The sequence below is a fragment of the Lithobates pipiens genome, unplaced genomic scaffold, assembly GCF_037356315.1.
Source record: "Lithobates pipiens isolate NorthernLeopardFrog02 unplaced genomic scaffold, aLitPip1_a1.2 Scaffold_10, whole genome shotgun sequence".
Taxonomy (NCBI): Eukaryota; Metazoa; Chordata; class Amphibia; order Anura; family Ranidae; genus Lithobates; species Lithobates pipiens.
The window spans coordinates 71,450,936-71,474,390 of record NW_027507686.1 but is presented as its reverse complement, the minus strand read 5'-3'; the positions used below and the strand labels follow the sequence as shown (position 1 = coordinate 71,474,390).

At 41.1% G+C, this 23,455-nt stretch overlaps 1 long non-coding RNA gene across 1 annotated transcript in view; it reads right to left on the bottom strand.

The window, feature by feature from the left end:
• LOC143941858 (uncharacterized) overlaps nt 1-23,455 on the bottom strand; it is a 66,332-nt gene that overhangs the window by 27,035 nt on the left and 15,842 nt on the right. The window contains exon 2 of the long non-coding RNA XR_013264488.1: nt 14,211-14,322. This is a non-coding gene — a long non-coding RNA (uncharacterized LOC143941858). The remainder of the gene's footprint in view (nt 1-14,210; nt 14,323-23,455) is intronic.

The following is a 23,455-nucleotide window of genomic DNA, read 5'->3' as shown; positions in this document are numbered from 1 at the left end:
CAGGAGATGGTGTTCTTTGGGCGATGTGTTGGGTTTGTGCCAGACATAGCGTTTTCTTTGATGGGTAAAAAGTTACATGTTAGTCTCATCGAACCAGAGCACCTTCTTCTATACATTTTGGGAGTCTCCCACATGCCTTTTCGCAAACTCAAAATGTGTAATTTTGTTTTTTGCTGAAAGTAATGGATTTCTTCTGGCCACTCTGCCATAAAGCCCGACTCTATGGAGCGTACGGCTTATTGTCATCCTATGTACAGAAAGTCCAGTCTCTGCTGTGGATCTCTGCAGCTCCTCTAGGGTTACCTAGGGTCTCTGTGCTACCTCCCTCATTAATGCCCTCCTTGCCCGGTCTGCGAGTTTTGGTGTGCGGCTGCCTCTTGACAGGTTTGCAGTTGTGCCATGTTCTTTCCATTTGGTTATGATAGATTTGATGGTGCTCCTAGGGATCATCAAAAATTTGGATTTTTTTTATAACCTAACCCTGACTTGTACTTCTCAACAACATTGTCCCTTACTTGGACAGTTCTTTGGTCTTCATGGCAGTGTTTGGTTAGTGGTGCCTCTTGCTTATGTGTTGCAGCCTCTGGGGCCTTTCAAAAAAAGGTGTTTAATGACAGATTAAGTGACACTTAGATTGCACACAGTCACTAATTATGTGACTTCTGAATGTAATTGGTTGCACCAGAACTTTTTATGGGCTTCATAACAAAGGGGACGAATACATACGCACATGCTAATTATCAGTTTTTTTTTTCTGAAAAATAGTTTTATGTATATATTTTTTCTAATTTTACTTCACTGACTTACACTATTGTCTTCTGATCCATCACATATAATTCAGATTAAAAAAAACATTGAACTAAAGGCTGTAATGTAACAAAATAGGTAAAAAGCCAAGGGGGGGGGGGGGGGGGTGAATACTTTTGCAAGGCACTATAATAAGGGGGTAGAGGACCTCAGATATAAGGATTGATCACATAGATTGCAGTTATTCATTCTGGAGAAGAGGCGCTTAAAAGGGAAATATGATTTCATTTTATAAACTTATCAAACGTGACTTCAGTAACTGTAATACACTGTTTACTCTAAGGTCCCTGAAGAGGACACGCAGCCACAATTAGAGGTTGGAAGAAAAGAGGTCTAAGCTTAGATTGAGATAAGGGTTCTTTACTGTTGAAGCAGTAGAAATGTGGATCTCCGTCTCCAAGAAGTGGTACTAGTTGACAGTGTCGACAACTAAAAAGAATTTTAGATGTCTCTTATGGAAATTGTTAGAGAATGAAAATCACACACACAAAGGTTAAAGTGGATGGACCTTTGTTTTAAACTATTTTAAACTATTATTATTAACTATTAAAATGACAATAAAACAGTTAATGTACCAGTCCTGTCCTAAACTCTCTCCTCCACCTGAACTAGAGCAATAGACAGTAAGCAGAGACTCCTAGTATAGGAACGGGGTCACACGCTATCTATAAAAACCATGGTAACAAAGGTACAGAGGCTGGCTTCAGCTTAATCTACTCCCATCTGACACACCCCGCTAACGCGTTCCATCGGATAGGGCTTAGTTGTACAACTAATTAGTTGCTTTTTGGTACATATTATTTAAACCACAATACTTAGAGGAAAACTCAACCCAGGAACAAAATTATATGTTGAAGCTTACCAGTCCTTAGATGTGGTGGCTGCATTAGGTTTCTGCTCTCTGAAACCACACCAAAACTGCAGGATCTCATAGAAATCCATAGGAAAACACAGGTAACCAGCACAAAAACCACGAGTTAGTGGCACTTTAGCAAAAAGGCAGAGGAGCGGTATGAATCCACCCTTAGTTAGGGAAAACATTGTTAAAGCGGAGTTCCAGCCTGTAAAAAAAATAAAAGTGAGCAGCTACAAATACTGTAGAAGCTAACTTTTAATATAAGGAGACTTACCTGTCTGCAATGTCGGCACCCCAAGCCAATTCGACCATTGGCTTTAGGTGTGGGCGCCAGCATTGCAAGTATGGGTTTCCTACTGCGCATGTCATGCTGCGCTTTCTGAATGGTCCCATCATCTTCTGGGACACACACAGATGCGGTCATCTTACCAGGAATTGGGAGCGGGTACCAGGCACCTGTTCTCCCCTCCCCCCCAAAAAGTGCCAAATGTGGCAGTGCAAGGGGAGGATGCAAACAAGCTAAGCTTCCACTTTTGGGTGGAGCCCTGCTTTAAGTGAAATGTATTATTGTATACATAGGCTGGCATAAGGTTTAAATTCCCTTTAAAGTCCTTTCATTATGCCTCCTAATACACTATTTCAAAATGACTCAACTGACTGAAATGTAACTTGCAGTCAGAGGCGTAACTGCAATTTTTGGGGCCCTGTAGCAAAATTTTGACTTCTCTGTGTGAAAGGGTCAGTTGTAACAATAGTGTAATTGTCTAGCCAAAATGTTATTTTCTTGCTGGGACACTAAATATTGTCAAAAGGACAGGTATTGAGGGGAGATCTCCTTAACAAAGCTTTAGATAGCAGTAAAAACCAGACTAGGGTTCTAATCCATCCCTATTTCATCCAAAACTATAAAAAAAAAATTTGGACTTGACATGAACATAAAGTATGCTTAACGACTTTACTGGGCACCTGAACCCCCTTCCTGCCCAGACCAATTTTCAGCTTTTAGAGCTGTCACTCTTTGAATGACAATTGCGCGGTCATACAACACTGTACTTAAATGACATTTTTCAGATAAAAAAAAAAATACAAAACCGTTTTATATTTTGTTAATACATTTTAAAAACAGGTATTTTTTTTGTCCTTCATTGATGTACGCTGATGAGTCTACACTGATGGGCACTGATAGGCTGCACTGATGGGCACCAATAGGCTGCATTGATGGGCACTGATAAGGTAACACTGATGGGGACTAATAGGCGGCACTAGTGGGCACTGATGGGTGGCACTGATGGGCATTGATAGGTGGCACTGAAGGGCACTAATGGGTGGCACTGATGGGTGGCAATGATAGGCACTGATCAGCACTGGTAGATGACACTGATGGGCAGCACTGCTGGTGGCACTGATGAGGCACTGATTGGCACCACTGGTTGGCATTTATAGGTGGCATTTGTGGGCACTGATAGGTGGCACTGATTGCTGGCACTTAAGTAATGTGGGCACTGATTGATGGGCACTGATTTGTGGCACTGGCAGGAGTTACTGGTGGGCACATAATATGTTGTTTCTCTTCGGCACCGATGTCCCTGCAAACTGAAACCGGTGATCGGCTTTTTTTCTCCTCACGCTGTCAGTGTGAGAAGAAAAAAAACACGATTACCGATCCTCTGTTTACATCACATGATCAGCTGGCATTGGCTGACAGTTGATCACGTGATAAGGACCCTTACTTGGATCTGTGATCACCCAAGTCTCATTGACTCGGGTGATCACAGCAAGTGCCTCAGGGGGGCGTGGCAAGGCTGCAAGGGGGAGGGCATCAATAGACGTACGCCCAGCAAAGCAGATCCGCGTTGTAGCCGTCATTCGGCTATAGTGTGGATCTGAAGGAATTAAATCAAGAACAGGTGGCAGGAAAGCTGCATACACTAATAAAGACCAGTGCTGTAAATAGAAGTTGCCAGAAAAGAGTAGCAGTGCAGGGAATACATTTTAAATTTACTTAGTAACGCCCCAGGAGGATCTTATTTTGTTTTTTGCTTTATTTGGGGCTATAAGATCTTAAAGCTTTGGTGTAAATTTTATAACCTCTTCCCGCCAACATGGATCATGTATATACAGCCCCATGTAAACACTTTTCTGTGCTGAGGGGGTGTGGCTTGTGCATTCAGCACAGTCACTGGTGGGGACCGGAAAGATCCCAATGCATACTTGTGATCGGGGGCTTTCCAATCATGTGACCGCTGTGGCAGCCAATAAAAACAGTCACATGACCTGAATGCCAACCACGGCATTTAGAAGCTCTTAAAGGGCTGGCAGGTGGTGGTAGGAAGGAGTTAAACTGGCTTGCTCGTAATTACAAACCTCAAATCATTATATTATTATTGTACAGGATTTATATAGCGCCTACAGTTTGTGCAGTGCTTTACAACTTGAAATTATGTTTTGTCTTAAGAGATACCTTTAGATTTTCTTTAACATCAGAAAGACTGCGGTAGACATACAGGGTTATATCAACATTGGCCAGGATGACCACAAACATTAAAGGTAATAAATCTACTGACAGATGTGGAAGAAAGGGAGATCTATGACTAGCATCAGCATGATCCCAAAGACTGTTGTGTATCTGACAATCAGCTCTTTTAGATTAGAGACTTTAGAGGATCCAGGTTAATGTAACAGTACAATATCTTATCATTATATTTCCTTAACAAACTCTCTAGTGGGGCCGCCTTCCGAGTACACCAAATTAAAAAGTAGGCCGAATTTAGGATATCTATTGCATGGATATGTGGTCTCTGCAAGGGCGGAAAGTCTGTTAAGTGAGTGTTAACACTGTAGGACAGAAAAAGTGTAAGCCCTTGTACACACGGTCGGACATTTCGACAACAAAATCCGTCGGATTTTGTCCGAAACTGGTGTTGCATACACACGGTCGGACAAAGTTGTCGGAAAATCCGATTGTTCGTAATGTGATGACATTATTTAGTAACGATGGGACTACGTTCAGGCTAGTAGCCAATAGCGTTGGTCTAGGAATTTGATCTGAGCATGCATGGCACTTTGTCCGATCGGAATTCTCTACAAACGATTGCACAAAGTTTGATCGGATCATGTTGTCGGAAAATGTTTATATCCAGCTCTCAAACTTTGTTGGTCAGACATTCCGACGGAAAAAGCCAGATGAAGCCCACACACGGTCGGATTATCCGACAACATGGTCCGATCGGACATTTTCAGTCGGAATGTCTGAACGTGTGTACAAGGGCTAACTGACAGAATTACTAGGTGAAAATAAAGGGGAAAAAAATTGACAAATGATAACTAATGCAGCGATCAAATTTAAGGACTGGCAAATTGCTATATAATTATTTTTGTTTTGGGGTTTAGGTACACTTTAATGAAAGATTTCCCTGTGTCAATCATAGAAATTGTTTAGCTCACATGGTTATTTTTGTTGCCTTTGTTACGAAGCCAAAAGTGAAATAGAAGGTGCAGTACCTACGTAATCTTATCACAGGAATGCTAATAGAATGTTGTAAAGGAAATGAGTGTGCAGTGTAATTGTGAATCAGAGTGAACAGAATAGGAAAGAGGCTAATATCTTCCCACACACCTATGTGCACTCAGACTGAGGTCTTCTACTCTACAGTATCTTTTGCCACAATGTATACTTGAAGCTTCAATGATAATAAAGTTCCTTATCTTTTATTTAGTATGCACCTCTCCAGATAGACATGTAGAAAACCCAGAACCATACCCACTTACATCAAAGTGTAATTAATGGTGATTTTTTTTTTTTTTTTTTATCTTTTAACAGGACATGTATATGTGTATCAATTTACTATTAGCTTCTGTTTATCTGAAAAATCAATTTCAACCTTCTCTTCCATCTCATAAACTGGAATATGTCTAGCAGTTAACTATGTCTTTGCTAGGGATTACCAAAGTGCAGTGGCGTAGCGCGAGGGGTGCAGGGGGTGCCATGGCCCCAGGCGCGACATTTAGGGGGGCGCCAGTATGGGTCACTACTGGCTGACTCCTCCTAATTTTAACTTCCTGTGTCCCCCGTGCTCCGGCCACCATGCTCAGTGTCCGGCCGGCGCCCTGTGATTGGGCGTATGGGGGTCATGTGAGGCGTAGGGCTGGCTTGTCTGAGATTGCTCCTGAAGTCCCACCTCCACACATGACCCCCATATGCCCAATCACAGTCCACCGGCAGGACACTGAACATGGCAGCTAGAGCGCAAGGCAGAGAAGCAAAACTGAGCCGCCGCTGTCTTCTCCTATCTCCGGACCGATGCAGGGCAGGACAGGAAGTTTAGTGAGACTCTCTTCTGAGAGTCGTGGTACTGGCAGGGGGATGGGGGAGAGAGAGGGAGATACAGACTGTAGGCAGGCCAGTGTAGTGTAGTATAGTATAGTGGTCAGTGTAGTATAGTATATTGGTCAGTATGGTATAGTATAGTATAGTGATCAGTGTGGTATAGTATAGTATAGTGGTCAGTGTAGTATAGTATTGTGGTTAGTGTAGTATAGTATAGTGGTCAGTGTAGTATAGTATAGTATAGTGGTCAGTGTAGTATAGTATATGTAAAGAAAGGGAAATTTTGTCGGGACTTTATGGGTGCTAGAGAAAAAAATTAAATATAATAAATAAATAAATAATTTCAATCCATAATGGGTATAAAAGATTACACGATTTTTATTGTTACATATAAGACATGATAAAAGGTTTAATAAAAGTTATGTGCACATGTACAAGGATACAGCTAAAGTTTAAAATAGATGACAAAATATAATCACTCAAAGAAAACAGTAGAGTGATTGTCCCGACATGTTTTGCCGATCTGGGCTCATCAGGGGATATTTTAAAGACAGTCTAGATGTAACACTGCATAGAACCAAAACAAAACAAATGAAAACCATTGCATGGACTGAGGGTACAATACAGAAATGAGAATGGTAATGATACAATAAAATAAGCTGTCAACTACAAAGCCCATCATCTATCGCTCACCCAAATGAAGATCTTTCGTCTGCGCCTCAAAGTCAAATCACGAGAAAACCGTCCATGGGTATTGCACATGGGAAATGCGCCATTTAAGGCTCACAATGGAGTTTTATGGCTGAAATCTAGCCAAAAGTGTAGTGCAAAAATTTGTAAAGGTAAGAAAAAAATGATTAAAATAGTAGTGTTTCTCTTTTTATATTGATTTACATTGTATATACCAGACTACAAATCCATTCATGTTACCTTTTGCAGTGATTCATTACAACATTTTCTCTGTCTGTAGTCTAGGCATTCCCCTCTTTTTTCCATCATTGTTTTTACTGATGGAAGTAAGTGACCCTCATTCCCAGTGACCTTTTATCATGTCTTATATGTAACAATAAAAATTGTGTAATCTTTTATACCCGTTATGGATTGAAATTATTTATTGATTTATTATATTTTTTTCTCTGGCACCCATAAAGTCCCGCAAAATTTCCCTTTCTTTACATTTATGTACAGGGATGTCGGTGCCTTCTGCTTGTCATTATCACCTACCCATATTTTCATTTTCCATGTAGTATAGTATAGTGGTCAGTGTAGTGTAGTATAGTATAGTGGTCAGTGTAGTATAGTATATAGTATAGTGGTCAGTGTAGTATAGTATATAGTATAGTGGTCAGTGTGGTATAGTATAGTATAGTGGTCAGTGTAGTATAGTATGGCTGACTCCTTCTAATTTTAACTTCCTGTGTCCTCCGTAGTGTAGTATAGTATATAGTATAGTGGTCAGTGTGGTATAGTATAGTGGTCAGTATAGTATAATGCAAAATACAAAAGAGGGGAAGGCGCACTGACCTGGTGCATTACCATAAAACAGCTTTATTTAAAATTAAATCAAATAGCAAAATGGCTACTCACAAACAAGTATTGATCAAAGGCAAAATCAGTACAAATAGATCCATCGCACCAAACGTTTGGCGAATCCAGACCAGATGTCCAAGGAATTGGTAAATACCTCTACGGAAATGCGTTTCGGGAGTGACCCCCTTTCTGCCTTTGATCAATACTTGTTTGTGAGTAGCCATTTTGCTATTTGATTTAATTTTAAATAAAGCTGTTTTATGGTAATGCACTAGGTCAGTGCGCCTTCCCCTCTTTTGTATTTTTTCTCTCTAGTATTTGAACACCCAATGTTCTAAAGGAGGGCTGCAAGACCTAGTGACTACACCATTTCAAACTGTATATATCACATTTCAAAGACCAAGAAACCAGAGCGCAGGAGAATTTGCTGTTTCAGTATAGTATAATGGTCAGTGTAGTATAGTATATAGCAGTGATGGCGAACCTTGGCATCCCAGATGTTTTGGAACTACATTTCCCATGATGCTCAGCCACACTTCAGAGTGCATGGGCATCATGGGAAATGTAGTTCCAAAACATCTGGGGTGCCAAGGTTCGCCATCACTGGTATATAGTATAGTGGTCAGTGTGGTATAGTATAATGGTCAGTGTAGTATAGTATAGTGGTCAGTGTAGTATAGTGGTCAGTATAGTATAGTATAGTGGTCAGTATAGTATAGTATAGTGGTCAGTGTAGTATAGTATAGTGGTTAGTATAGTATAGTGATCAGTGTAGTATAGTATAGTGGTCAGTGTAGTGTAGTATAGTGGTCAGTGTAGTATAGTGGTCAGTATAGTATAGTATAGTGGTCTGTGTATTATAGTGTAGTGGTTAGTATAGTATAGTGGTCAGTGTAGTATAGTATAGTGGTCAGTGTAGTGTAGTATAGTGGTCAGTGTAGTATAGTATAGTGGTTAGTATAGTATAGTGGTCAGTGTAGTGTAGTATAGTATAGTAGTCAGTGTAGTGTAGTATAATATAGTGGTCAGTGTAGTGTAGTATAGTGGTCAGTGTAGTGTGGTGGTCGCAAGGGGGCGCCAATTACTTGCCTTGCCCTGGGCGCTGACAACCCACGCTACGCCACTGCCAAAGTGCACACAAGGGAAGCAGTAGAAGAACTGTACTACCTAGGTCTGCAAGTAATACAAGCAGTGGTGGCCTGTCCATTACGGGCGCAGGGGCCCGCCCCCCTAATCTCCATATGGGACACTGGACGCATAGATTTCTATGAGTTTTCTTCTTTCTTTTTTTTGAAGCACATGATTACATAGATAGCAAGCAATTGTGGTGCACGTTTGAAAATGACTTACTAAGCTGTTGCTAGACTTGCCAGACTTTACAAGTTTAATGCACAACTGCAGCAAGTCCGCATTGCATGACTCCAGATCAACTTTCTTTGCAAACATTCTGCAAGTCTGCTGCAAGTTCTGGTTCAGTTATGTTGTGGAATAGTCATCCCACCACAGGGGGCACTGTGACTGAATTTTTATGCTGTAGATTTGCAGAGCTCTTGCTGTAGACTCACCACTGCAACTTTGCTCTTGCTAGAGTCTTGCCATGCAAATTTACTACAAATTGGAAAAGTATCAACTAGAACTTGTGCTTCAAGTGCTCTGCAAGTGTACAACTTGCCAGTGAAAATGTGCAGCAAGTTAACAGACTTTCAGTTCAACACTGCTGTGGCAAATTATCCTTGCTATCTGGGTAGAGCCTGAGGCTCTAATTGGTATGAAAAAGGTTGGGCTTGAGCCAACCCACTTGTGACATTAACGAATCAATATTCACTATTATCTTCCAGATTCTCTTCCCGGCCAATCAGGACTGGAGATGGGTCTTAAGATCAGATTGGCCGGGAGGAGAAGCCAGTGCTCTATCAGAATAGGCAACCCGGACATGAACATCCTCTCCACATTCAGACATGGCACATTCAGGCCACTGGTACTTCACCCAGGAGCAGCTAGAATGCAGCCCGTCCCACCACACCGGCGTGGATCCGGACAAGGAGCTCACATACTGGCAGTAGGCCAACCTCATTCAAGACATGCGCCAGAGGCTTGGCGCATTCTAAAGGAACACCGCAACCTCGATGGGGTAAGTGCGGACTCGGGGGTGGGGGGGTTTGTTTCCCGCTCCCCCTCAAGAAAATTGGAGCCCCAGCTTCCACTGAATACAGATATACACTAAAACACCTACTTTTGGTCATAATGTTTCTGTACTTGCAGAGGTTTCTAATAATCACCAGCACTGACACATAAGTGAATTGTATTCTAAGGTTAATGTACTGATGCAATGATGATAAATCTGTGGAAAAATTACTGTACATTAAACATATGTCACTGTAGTGTTGTAATGATGTTTATCTATTGTAAAATAAGTAGACTGTCTGTAACCATGGAGCACAAGTACACTGCTTGGTGGACGTGGCTGCCATTTCTGTGACAAATGTTTTAAATAAACTAAGAGAATCCTTAACAGTCATTAACAATTTATGTTGCTTACTATGTGGTGATATTGCTAGGTTTATTTATAAAGCCATTTTTGTAAAGCTGTATTCTACTGCAAGGGTAGTTTTGACATTGCACTGGAGTTTTGCTTTAATTTGGGGTACTCAGTTTAAAAAATGTCATGCCTTCAATGAGAAGTCCTCCTTGTCCATTGGATTTGTGATGGAAGTGATGACAAATAACTTCTGTTTTAATAAAACACTGATGTATTTTCTGTGAACATCAAATTCCCAAGAATTAAGACAACTAAGCCATGGTTTCTTGGCGTTCCAAAAATTTTTGTTATATACTTTCATTTTATTGGCAGCCTAAAGTTAACTAATAATAGCATGAATGGTTGTTTTTATGGTTGGGTAGATAAGGGGCACTTCCTTTTCAAAGCAAGATGGGAAATATTTTTACCCCTGTTCCTACATGATGGAAGTATTTAAGTCAGCATTAATAAAGGCAGCAGATCTAGGATAATGATTCTACGTGTATGCATTTCTCCACTCCAAACTCGTTCGTCCATGTCTTTATAGACCTTGCTTTGTGCACTGGTCAAAATCATTTGGTGGAGGGGGATTATGGTGTGGGGTTGTTTTTCAGGGATTGGGCTTGTCTCCTTAGTTCCAGTGAAGGGAACTCTTAAGGCCTCAGCATACCAAGACAATTTGGACAATTTTGTGCACCCAACTTTGTGGGAACAGTATGGAGATGTCCTTTCCTGTTCCAACATGACTGCGCACCAGTGCACAAAGGAAGATTCATCATGGATGAGCGAGTTTGGGGTGGAGGAACTTGACTGGCCTGCCAGGAGTCCTGATCTCAACCCAAAAGAACATCTATGGGATGAAGCCAGGCCTTCTCATTCACATCAGTGCCTGACCTCAGAAATGCATTTCTGGATGAATGGTCAAACATTCCCATAGACCAGGGATATGCAATTAGCGGACCTCCACCTGTTGCAAAACTACAAGTCCCATCATGCCTTTGCCTCTGGGTGTCATGCTTGTAGCTGTCAGAGTCTTGCTATGCCTCATGGGACTTGTAGTTCTGCAACAGCTGGAGGTCCACTAATTGCATATGCCTGCCATAGACACACTAAACTAAACCTTGTGGACAGCCTTCCCAGAAGAGTTGAAGCTGTTATAGCTGCAAAGGGTGGGCCAACTCGATATTGAACCCTACAAACGAAGACTGGGATACCATTGAAGTTCATGTGCGTGTAAAGGCAGGTGTCCCAGTACTTTGGACAATATAGTGTATATGGACAGAATATATAGAAACAACGCCTAGCTGTGTAACAATGAAAGTGTTGTAAGCATATTCTAGGTTATTTATTTCACAGTGGAACAACAAAGGTCCAGACCAGTTTAACCACTTAAGGGCAGTTTCATTTTCCTGCCCAGGGCAATTTTCAGTTTTCAGCGCTGTCGCATTTTGAATGACAATTGCACGGTCATGCAACATTGCACCCAAATGAAGGTATTTGATCACCTCTGCGATTTTTATAAACAAAAGAAGATTGACAGTTTTGAAAAAAAACACAATTTTTTTTTACTTTTTGCTATAATAAATAAAAAAATAATGTTTTCCTCAGTTTAGGCCGATATATATTCTTCTACATGTTTTTGGTAAAATAAGCGTATATTGATCGGTTTGTGCAAAAGTTATAGCCTCAACAAAATAGGGGATAGTTTTAATGGCATTTTTATTATTTTCTTTTTTTTTTTTTTTACTAGTAATGGCGGTGATCTGCGATTTTTATCGTGATTGCGGCAGACACATACGACACTTTTAACACTATTTTGGGACCATTCACATTTATTCAGCGATCGGTGCTATAAGAATGCACTGATTACTGTATACATGTCACTGGCTGGGAAGGGGTTAACACTAGGGGGCGATCAAGGGTTAAATGTGTTATCTAGGGAGTGATTCTAACTGTAGGGGGAGGGGACTCACAAGGGGAGGAGACTGATCAGTGTTCCTCTGTACTGGGAACACACGATTGGTCTCCTCTCCCCTGACAGGACGTGGATCCAAGGTCCTGCTCTGCTATTGGGAAATCATGGGTACCTGTCGGACATTGCGGCTGCCGGGCACACTCACCAGCTCCCGAGTGATGCGGCGGGCACACGCCCCCTAGACGGCCCGGGAAGCCCAGGACGTCATATGACGCCCGCCCAGAATAGGAGAACACTCCTGTGGACGTCATATTACTATGGGTGGGGTATGAAGTGGTTAAAGGAAAAATATACTGAGCAAAGTGCTGTGATTGTACATTCTCCTGTAAGTATGTAGTGCAAGTGTCTGCCTGATTGGATACTAATTATATACAAATATACAAATTAGGTGAGTCCTCATATAGCATAGTTGATTGCACAGAATACTTATTATCAGATTGTAACATGTATTGTGAGTCTTTGTCATTGACCCAGAAGAAACATAATAAAGTGTATAAAATACACAATACATATAGCGCTCCTCTAGGATGTGTAGAAGCAGCAAGTACAAAGTCTGTAGTGGAAGCCGCATTATGAAGAGAAGGATGAATAGATGGGAAATAATAATGTGGTTCACCCCTGCAGCTCCTGTCCTAGATTTGGGTAGGATCTCCTAATGAGCAGGAAAGAAATAGAAGAGCAGAACACTTAGCCCTTGTACACACGATTCGACATTCCGACAACAAAATCCGTCAGATTTTTTCCAACGGATTTTGTCCGAAACTGGTGTTGCATATACACAAAGTTGTCGGAAAATCAGATCGTTCAGAACATGATGACGTTCGGTTGTTGTGACAGGACTACGTTGCGGCTAGTAGCCAATAGCTTTGGTCTCGTAATTTGATATGAGCATGCGTGGCACTTTGTCCGATCAGAATTCTCTACAAACGATCGGACAAAGTCCGGTCGGATCATGTTGTTGGAAAATTTTATATCCAGCTCTCAAACTTTGTTGGTCGGACATTCCGACGGAAAAAGTCAGATGGAGCCCAGACACGGTCGGATTATCTGACAACACTGTCCGATCGGACATTTTCCATAGGTGTGTACAAGGGCTGATGTGTGTACAAGGGCTAAGGGTAATGCCAAGCAATAATAAAAATGCAATTGAAAATATAGGAGAGGAACCTCAGGTAAAAGGCCCCCAACCAGGGTTCACTGGTATCACATACCTGCAATTACACCAAAGAAAAGATATAAGACCCTAATGCAAGAAAGCTACAGTATATTGGATTTTGAAGGTACAACACCATATTTTCATTAAAAAAATGTTAACTTTTATTAATACATGACTAAAAAAATAATCAGTCTCAATTTCTTTAAATCAAGATGGTAATGTTGCCATCTTAGGAGATATTTACTGTACCTATAGGTAAACCTTACTATAGGCGTTTACTCCACTTTAAGTAAACAAATACAGTAAGATGGTCAGTGATAGCCCACTGTATTATACCTCTACTCCCCAGACAGGCAGTTACATTCAGGTGGGCTCTCACTATAACATATTGCTGGTGACCAAAAACATATTACCAGTGGCACAAGAGGAGAATTATATTAAATTAGTGACAGTACCATTAACCCCAGTACTACAGTATATTATGATTGTCAAGGATACCCTGTGGCACAGCAGATACTCAGGCATGCGCACATATGTTGCTACGAGAATGTGCAGGTGTGTACGTGCACAGAGACACGCGGCAGACGCACATGCGCGGAAACACAGATGTGCATGCGTGTTAACTCGGCTTGGCGCGAGTGACCCTTTAAAATGACAGCAGCTGCTCTAGTACAGTGCTGTCTGATCTGCAGCTTTACCTGAGTCTGATCCTGTACCTGCTGTAATTACCTGACCCTGCTCCGTTTGACCACTGCTGCCTTCTCCTCTTCTGACCTTGACTCTGCTATATCTGAACCTGTTGATCTTCTATTGCCAAACCACTGCCTGTCTGCTGACTACTCTTTGCCTGTTGAATTAACTACCCATTACCCATGCTGACCCGGCTTGTCTCACTCTGCTTCAGTCTGTTCCTGATCCAGTCTCCGCCTAGATTCAGGGGTCGCTGACCACACCCGTAACCACTGCCTCCAACTACTTCTACAGTCTAGTCCTTCTGGTGGAACATCTCTACTCATCTGTATCAGCTACCACGGCTCCTACCTCATTGCGCTCTCGTACCACTGTTGCAACCCCAGTGGTTCCCGAGCCAGGGCTGTAAGAGAGGTCTCCTTCTACGGTTGGGCTCTGATACTTGGTACGTGACAACGATATTCTAAGTTATAGATAAAAAAAAGAGAGAAAAATATTGCTCACTGATCAATTCTTAGAATGGTGAATTAACACCCAATAAATATCAAAATTCTTACCAAATGTAATTTGAAGGATTGAAAGGTACATTTATCCACATGGGCCAAAAGAATCACATCAGTAGATTAGCCTACTCCGATCAGGGACTCCGCCCTCATTTTTAAATAAAATTTTTAAGAGAAGGGTGGACCCCCTTGAAACGTATTATGAATCATCCAGGCATTTTGACAGCTGTCATCCCTAGAGACACCACCGGTCTATCCCACATCACAGGCTGGTTTTGGCACTCTGGTGTCTCACATTGCTGCATGCTCGGCAGACACTATGCCTCAGCTGCCCTGTGTCTTGATGTCCCATATACTGTGTGGCGGATTGGTGATTATTTATACGTAAGTGTGCTGCATTTTAGTAAAGTTATTAATGCTAAGTACTAACCTCAGCGCCCTGCTCTTCTATTTCGTTCCTACCCAGAAGAATCATGCTAACCAGGAACTTTGACTACATCACAAAAGCATGGAAGCCAAAGACAAACAATTAGCATTTTCAGAAATAGCAGTCATCATTCATTTTAGTACAGGTTTACTTTAATGAATTTCATGGAAGTGTACAGCAATGACCCCTTATCACAAGGAATTCCCAGCCTGAAAGTGAAGGAGCAAACTGCCTTTATGCCACACATGCAACAACATAATGCCTATTCTACATTTAATCCATTTAGCATAAAAAATGCAAATTGCCTGCTTTTCTGTTATCTCTAGATATTAAAAAGCCATTGATAGCTTCTCCTGGCCATACTTTGTTTCTCTTCTGGTCAAATGGGCATTCAGCCGCAGCATTTTTAAATGGATCAGATCCCTATATGGTGGCCCCAGGGCTTTTGTCCTATATGGTGGATTTTGCTCCCCAGTTTTCCCTATACTAAGAGGCACGAGACAGGGGTGTTCCCTTTCAACACTTCTGTTCACTTTAGCAATGGAGCCCCTAGTATTGGCAATCAGTTCAAAACCTCGCATGCAGGGTATAGAAGTAGCTAAATATCAGCATAAACTCTTGCCTCTTTGCAAATTAAGTGGTTCCTACCCTCTCCAATCCTACCATCTTGCTTCTGAACCTTATTAAAAGCCTTAAACCAATATGCATTATTCTCTGCAGGTTTCTGCATTAACCACTCCAAATCACTGCCCCATAAATGTCACATAAACAGAAACCCAAGTCAGAAACCATAACAAAAACTTTCCCTACAGATGGGAAGTGGTCCAAATCCCTTGCTTGGGTATTTTCCTCCCACCACCAATGAAGCCCTCTACACAACCAAGTATTCCACCCTCCTCCAAGTCAACTTTAGAGTCTTGTATGAGATATCAGATATTGTAGCTCATCAGAATATCAGCATTGAAAAATACACTAATTTCCAAACTACTACACTCTTTTAGAACACTTTCAATCCACATACTGTTACTGTTTGAAGTTCATATGGAGCTACTCCAGACCAAGGGTCTCTCAAAAAATATTATGCCAACCCAAACCAAAGGGGTCTTGGCTTTCCCACATGCTATCAACACCTACCCCTCTTTTACCTCCTACCATGCAACCACAAATGCCCCACTGTGAATTGATATTGAAACTTCCCAAATAGCCCTGCTAGGGATAAACATTGTTCTATGGATACCTCCTCACTTATGAGAACATATAACAAATCCCAGACTTAACTTCCAAAGCCCCTGACACATAACTCTAACTTGGAAAGGTGATATAGAAAACCCTGTAAAAGCAATAAAAGGTCCCAAACATTGTACACGGCCACATATGGCTCCCTGAACACCTCAGTTAACAAAAATAACTACTGTATATTGTACTACTGTTTGGTATATGGTGCTCCACAGATTGGAAAAGTTGGGGAGGGGCACCTGAACCATGCTTCAGGAGTTACAAAGTGGTGGGCACACTTATGCACATCTAGTAGAATTGCCCTAGAATCAAAAGATTTTGGAACAGGGGTTTGCAATTTAGTGTACACGATCTTGGCCCCCAAGAACCCATATAAAGCCCTCCTTAATAATCAATTTCTTGTGTTTTGTTGGGAGGATAAGAATAGAAGAAGGTTAGGTGTGTTAGGCAGGCAAGTAGCAGAAATACAAGCACACCCAATCAATAGTTTTTGTAGTAAAAAAAAAAAAAAGCCTCCTTTTTAAAAAAGGCTTCTGTGTTTAAAGTATATGTACATGTCCTTACTAAAATCCCATATAAACTTTAACATGTTAATATAATTTCAGAAGTTGTTTTCAATTTTTTTTTTTCAGTATCTGGACAAAGAAATGTGTATTTCACTTTCTAAACACTGATTGGTGCTGCTCAAGATGGCACCACACCAAACAGTATTGTTTGGCAAGGGCACAGTAAGGTCCCATGTCAATAGGCTTTTGTTCACGTCAAACACGTTTTGTATTCCCAAACAATTTTAAATGATCTCAGAAGCTTCTCATACTGATGTCTAACTGAAGCTATTGACACAAGCCTAAAGCCTGTCTACACAGGCACTTATGGTAATACCAATGTACCCTTTCACACAAAAAACAAAATGTCCAAGCTAGTGTGGAAGGTAAAAGATCTCCAGCATCTAAAGCAAACAGCGCATATGCCTTCTGTTTAGAAAAAAATCCATAAACTGTCCTTATCTGGAAAGACAAGAAAAAATATCTTTACTATTGCAAAGTCATCTTGCCAAACAGATATCTACATTTCTGTATAACAAAGAAAGTCCTTAAATGTCTAATCATGGGCTAGGCAAATTTGCTTTATGAACAACAAAAGGAATATTAATACATCTTTTTAATTATACCAATGTGCATGTTGTTATTTGCAAATTTCTCCAAGCAAGCTGGAAATGTCTCCATTGTAGAGCATGATCTCTTCGTATGTCAAGGGTTTAACAGGACATCTTCATAAAATGGGATCTGGTTATCTGGAAACTAAGCCTAGTCATAAAATGTATGTGTATAGTTAAGGGTAGATGGCAACATATGAAAAGGGCTCTAAGTTTGCTCAGAAATTCAGGGAAATATTGGTTACATGGATATATTTTATGCAAGATCTGCCCCGATGAGTGTGCCCATTGTAATTCACGAAATAGATCATTATAATTATGAGAGCAGGAGTCAAGCGTAATCTGTTTTCCAAGTACTAAACAACTCGTTTGAATATCTCTATACAGCACTGACTGTTCCTAAAATTTAGAGTAATTACTATCTCTTGAGTTTCAGGGATTTGGGGCATGGAACCCACATGATTCTACTAATTAGAAAGAGAGTGCTTCATAGTCATTTCCGGTAACATATCAATGTTTTTCCATTATAGAAAAACTGTTTCATTTTTTTTAACCATTTACATAACCAAATGTTCATTGAAATGAATGGGAAATATGATACCACATGTTCCAGATATTTTCTTATTTAACTTTTTATGGTGGGAAGACTTGTAAATATCGCAAATCTGCCTTCATTTTAGATTTGTGAAGGTACAAAACCTAAGTGAATGCACACAGCATAGGGTATCCACTATTACCTTATGCTAGTTAAAAAGCCATCTCTTGTGTGACTCTTTGATACTAGTCTAACTTTGCTGCTGTCTTCCCTGATTTCAAGGCTAAGCTCCATCAATGGGGATGGTTCCAATGTTCGCTTGTTCGTAGAACAAACGAACATATAGAGCGCTCACGGAGAGCTCAAGTGCATTATGGGGCACTCCCGTTGAGGAGCGCCCCATAATGCACTTCGAGATTGCAGCGCATTGACTGCTGCTGGCTGAAACATGCACCTGACCTGTATGCTTTAGCCAATCACAGTGTGATGTGCTGTGACAGCCATGTTTGGCCAAAGGCAGGATAATACAGTTCAGAGTATATAGTGCAGTCCGTGTAGTATATATAATACAGTTCAGAGTATATAGTGCAGTCCGTGTAGTATATATAATACAGTGTCATGGGCAGTGGAGAAGGGCAGCTGCAGCCAGGGGGGCTGGCAGGGCCTGAAGATGGCCCACTGGGCTCAGTAGTTGCATGTAGGACAGCTAGTATCAGAGACTTTCTATTTTGCTACACTATAGGGGTCCATGGCCCCTGCCTGCAAAGGGCAATTGCTAAGGCCTGGTGGAGCCAGTGTCTGGCCTATCCACTTTGTTCTAGCTGTGCCTGAACATTAGAGAGGAAGCGATGTGCAGGAGGAAAGGGGAATGAACATTAGAGAGGAAGCGATGTGCAGGAGGAGAGAGGAATGAACATTAGAGAGGAAGCGATGTGCAGGACGGGAGAGGAATGAATATTAGAGAGGGAGCGATGTTCAGGACGAGAGAGGAATGAACATTAGTGAGGAAGCGATGTGCAGGAAGAGAGAGGAGTGAACATTAGAAAGGAAGCAATGTGCAGGAGGTGAAATGGAGTGTATATACCTGAGTGCATATAGTTGCCCTAGCAAGTTCTGCAAAATTCCATTGGGCATCCCATACTTTCTATACCCCATCCAAGTTCAAAACCCTCAATAAAACATAAAAACAAGCACATGGACTGTTTTTCTTTTTGATGTGTCGGAGAGGTGAACGCCAGCCAGGCATAGTGACAGGTGGGCCACAACACTTAGCAGCCCTTACGGGGGTACAGCTACATACAGTTGTGCTCATAAGTTTACACACCCTTTATGATTTCTTGGCCATTTTTCAGAGAATATGAATGATAACACAAAAACTTTTCTTTCACTCATGATTAGTGTTTGGCTGAAGCCATTTATTATCAATCAACTGTGTTTACTCTTTTTAAATCATAATGGCAACATAAACTACCCAAATGACCCTGGTCAAAAGTTTACATACCCCAGTTCTTAATACCGTGTATTGCCCCCTTTAACATTAATGACAGCTGTTTGTGGTTGAGGCTCTTTATCTTCTCAGATGGTAAAGCTGCCATTCCTTTTGGCAAAAAGCCTACAGTTCCTGTAAGTTATTGGGCTGTCTTGCATGAACTGCACATTTGAGATCTCCCCAGAGTGGCTCAATGATATTGAGGTCAGGAGACTGAGATTGCCACTCCAGAACCTTCACTTTATTCTGCTGTAGCCAATGACAGGTCGACTTGGCATTGTGTTTTGGATTATTGTCATGCTGGAATGTCCAAGTATGTCCCATGTTCAGCTTCCTGGCTGATGAATGCAAATGTTCCTCCAGTATTTATTGATAACATACTGCATTCATCTTGCCATCAATTTCGACCAAATTTATTGTGCATTTATAGCTCACACATCCCCAAAACATCAGCAATCCACCTCCGTGTTTTTACAGTAGGAATGGTGTACCTTTCATCATAGGCCTTGTTGACTCCTCTCCAAATGTAGCATTTATGGTTGTGGCGGAAAAGCTCAATTTTGGTCTCATCACTCCAAATGACTGTGCCAGAAGGATTGAAGCTTGTCTCTGTGCTGTTTGGTGTACTGTAAGAGGGATACTTTGTGGCATTTGCATAGTAATGGCTTTCTTCTGGCAACTCAACCATGCAGTTCATCTTTCTTCAAGTGCCTCCTTATTGTGCATCTTGAAACAGCCACAGCAAATGTTTTCAGAGAGTCCTGTATTTCATCTGAAGTTAGTTGTGAGTTTTTCTTTGCATCCCGAACAATTTTCCTGGCAGTTGTGGCTGAAATTTTAGTTGATCTACCTGACCGTGGTTTGGTTTCAACAGAACCCCTCATTTTCCACTTCTTAATTAGAGTTTGAATATTGCTGATTGGCATTCTCAATTTATTTGGATATCTTTTTATATCCCTTTCCTCTTTTATACAGTTTCACTACCCTTTCCTGCAGATCCTTTGACAATTCTTTTGCTTTCCACATGACTCAGAATCCAGAAATGTCAGTGCAGCACTGGATGAAAGATGCAAGGGTCTATCAGGAGTCCAGAAACTCACTGACCTTTTATACACACACACACACACACACACACTAATTATAAACAAACAGATCACAGGTGAGGATTGTTACCTTTAATAGCCATTCAAACCCCTTTGTGTCAACTTGTGTGCATGTTATTAGGCCAAAATCACCAGGGTATATAAACTTTTGATCAGGGTCAGTTGGGTAGTTTCTGTTGCCATTATGATTTAAAGCAGTTGAATACCAGCACATCAAAAAAAAAAAAAAATCTGCAAGGCAAAGGCATAATGAGCTAGTAGCTCATTTACTAGCTCATTATGAAATACTTACCTTAGATCGAAGCCCCCGTATCACAGCCAGGTCCACGTCAAGGAAGCTGACATCTTGCCTTCTGTGTTTCTTTCGGGTTCGTGGCTCCGTCGCTGTGAGTTCCCAAAACTACGATGACGTCACTCCCGCACATGCACGTGTGAATCTTGTTCCAGACAAGCTCCGACAGTGTTTGCATGCAAAGGGAATATCTCCTAAACCGTACAGGTTTAGGAAACATAAATTTTACCTACAGGTAAGACTTTTTAAAGGCTTACCTGCAGGTAAAAATTACAAATTAAGGTATACAACCACTTTAAAAAGAGTAAAACACAGTTAATTGATGATAGATGGCTTTAGCCAAACACTAACCATGAGTGAAATAAAAGTTTTTTGTGTTATTCATATTCTCTGAAAAATGGCCAAGAAATCATAAATTCTGCCAGGGTATGTAAACTTATGAGCACAACTGTATATATAATACAGTTCAGAATATATAGTGCAGTCCGTGTAATATATATATTACAATTCAGAGTATATAGCACAGTCTGTGTAGTATATATAATTCAGTTCAGAGTATATAGTGCATGTATATATATATATATATATATGTATATGTATATATATATATATATATATATATACATATATATATATATATATATATATATATATATATATATATATATATAATACATTACAGAGTATATAGTGTAGTTATTGTAGTATATATAATACAGTGGAGAATATATAGTGCAGTCAGTGTAGTATATATAATACAGTGCAGGGTATATATAAAATGTCAAAAAAAAATGGTGAGGGGTCCCCTCCATAATCCAGACCAGGCCTTTCAGGTCTGGCTTAGATTTTAAGGGAAACTCCATGGCAATTCATTTTTTTTAAATGGTGGCCCCCAGATCCCGCCCCCCCATGTGAATGCGTATCTGGTACATTTTACTCCTACCCATTCACTAGAAAAAGTATCAAAAAGTAAAAAAAAAAACAGTTTTTGACAATTCCTTTATTTAAAAAAAAAAGTGTCCGTGATGACCATCCATCTTCAATCACGCCGCCCGACGGACCCGAAAAACAGATAAAAATAAAAAAGCTCCACCTCAATGGGAGGCCTTCCAGCGACTGCTGTATCCTGGCTTTGACAGCTGTTATATAGGCACATCACGCAACATCATGTGATGTCAGAGGAAGGTGGGGGTCATCCAGTCATGTCAGTGGGTGGGGAAGAGGCTCTTGTCCCCAGGGTTGTTGGGGAATAGGCTCTTGTCCCCATCAACATGGGGGCAAGGTGCTTTGGGGTGGGGGGTGCAGAGTCTTCCTTGCCCTAAAGCACCCACTCCTCCATGTTAAGGGCATATGGCCTGGTATGGTTTGGGGGGAGTGCTCACTCGCCCCCCCCTGTATCCTGATCTCCAGGCTGCATGCTCAAATAAGGGTCTGGTATGGATTTTGGGGGGGGGCCCACACCAATTTTTTTTATTTTGGCATGGAGTTTCCCCTTAAATTCCATATGGACTGGGGGAGGACCCCACGCCATTTTTTTCCTTGGTTTTTCATCTATATTGCCGGGATCCAGCAATACATTACAGCCGCAAGCAAGTTTCAGTTAAATTTTTTCCTTTAAAAGTGTCATTATTGCTGCAGCACTGTTACACAGATGCGCCACTTTACAGGCAGACTAAGGGGACTTCCCAGGCGTGATATTTAAAGAAATAATTAATTTTTATTGTTTCACTTTAAGCGTTATTAAACTCACTGCTCCTGGAAAAACTGTTGTTTTAAAAACTTCTTTCCACATCGATACATGTCCCCTAGGGCAGTACCCGGGTCCCCATATACTTTTTATGGCAATAACTTGCATATAAGCCTTTAAAATGAGGACTTTTGATTTTTCATGTTCATGTCCCATAGGGTTTGCATGTTCGCTAGAATTTTTTGCCTGTTTGAGGTGTTTAGCCCATCCATACTCATCAACTGTCCTCCCATTGTCCAATGAAGCTGCTTGATTTGCCAATACAGTTCAAGAAAGTTCAGAACCTTGAGGGTACAGGCTGTGTTGTATTGACATCCAGATAAATGGGTTGCCCATTCAACTATGCAGAGTTCAAAAGTAGTTTTCATATGTCGATCAGAATAAATATAATAATCAGCACTTCTCCTAAATAAGAGGGGCTCTTACTAGGCCATGTAAGGACAGTCACCTTTTTCTCCTTCAACCACTGTGTTGTCATTTTTGCTGTGTGCTTTGGGTCATTGTCATGTTGGAAGGTAAACCTTCTTCCCTTTGACAACTTTCTGGCAAAGAGGAAGCAGATTTTCCTCAGGAATTGGAGGGAATTTTGCCCCCCATAACAGGATATTACCACCCCCATGCTTTTCTGTAGATATTGTGTTATTTGGATGGTGAGCTGTATTGAATTCCCACCAGACTTATCTTTTGGTGTTTAGGCCAAATAATTTGATTTTAGCCTCATCTGACCAGAACATCTTTTTCCATGTGACCTCAGAATCTTCAAGGTGCGTTTTGGCAAAGCTTAGTTGTGACTGCACGTGGCCTTTCTTGAGGAGTGGCTTTTTGCTTGCAACCCTCCCATGAAAGACACATTTGTGGAGAATTTGTGATATTGTTGTCACAAGTGCAATGACCACTGTTGCTGTAGGCCTCTTGGCAGCCCCCCTAACCAGTTTCCTCCTGATTCTTCCATCTAGTTTGGAGTGACTTCCTGACCCAGGGAGGGTCTGTTTTGTATCAAATACCTTCTACGTCTTAATAATAGACTTCACTGTGCTTCTAGGCATTGATGAAACATTTTACTTTTTTTAACCATCTCCTAACATGTGCCTGTGCACAACTTTATCCC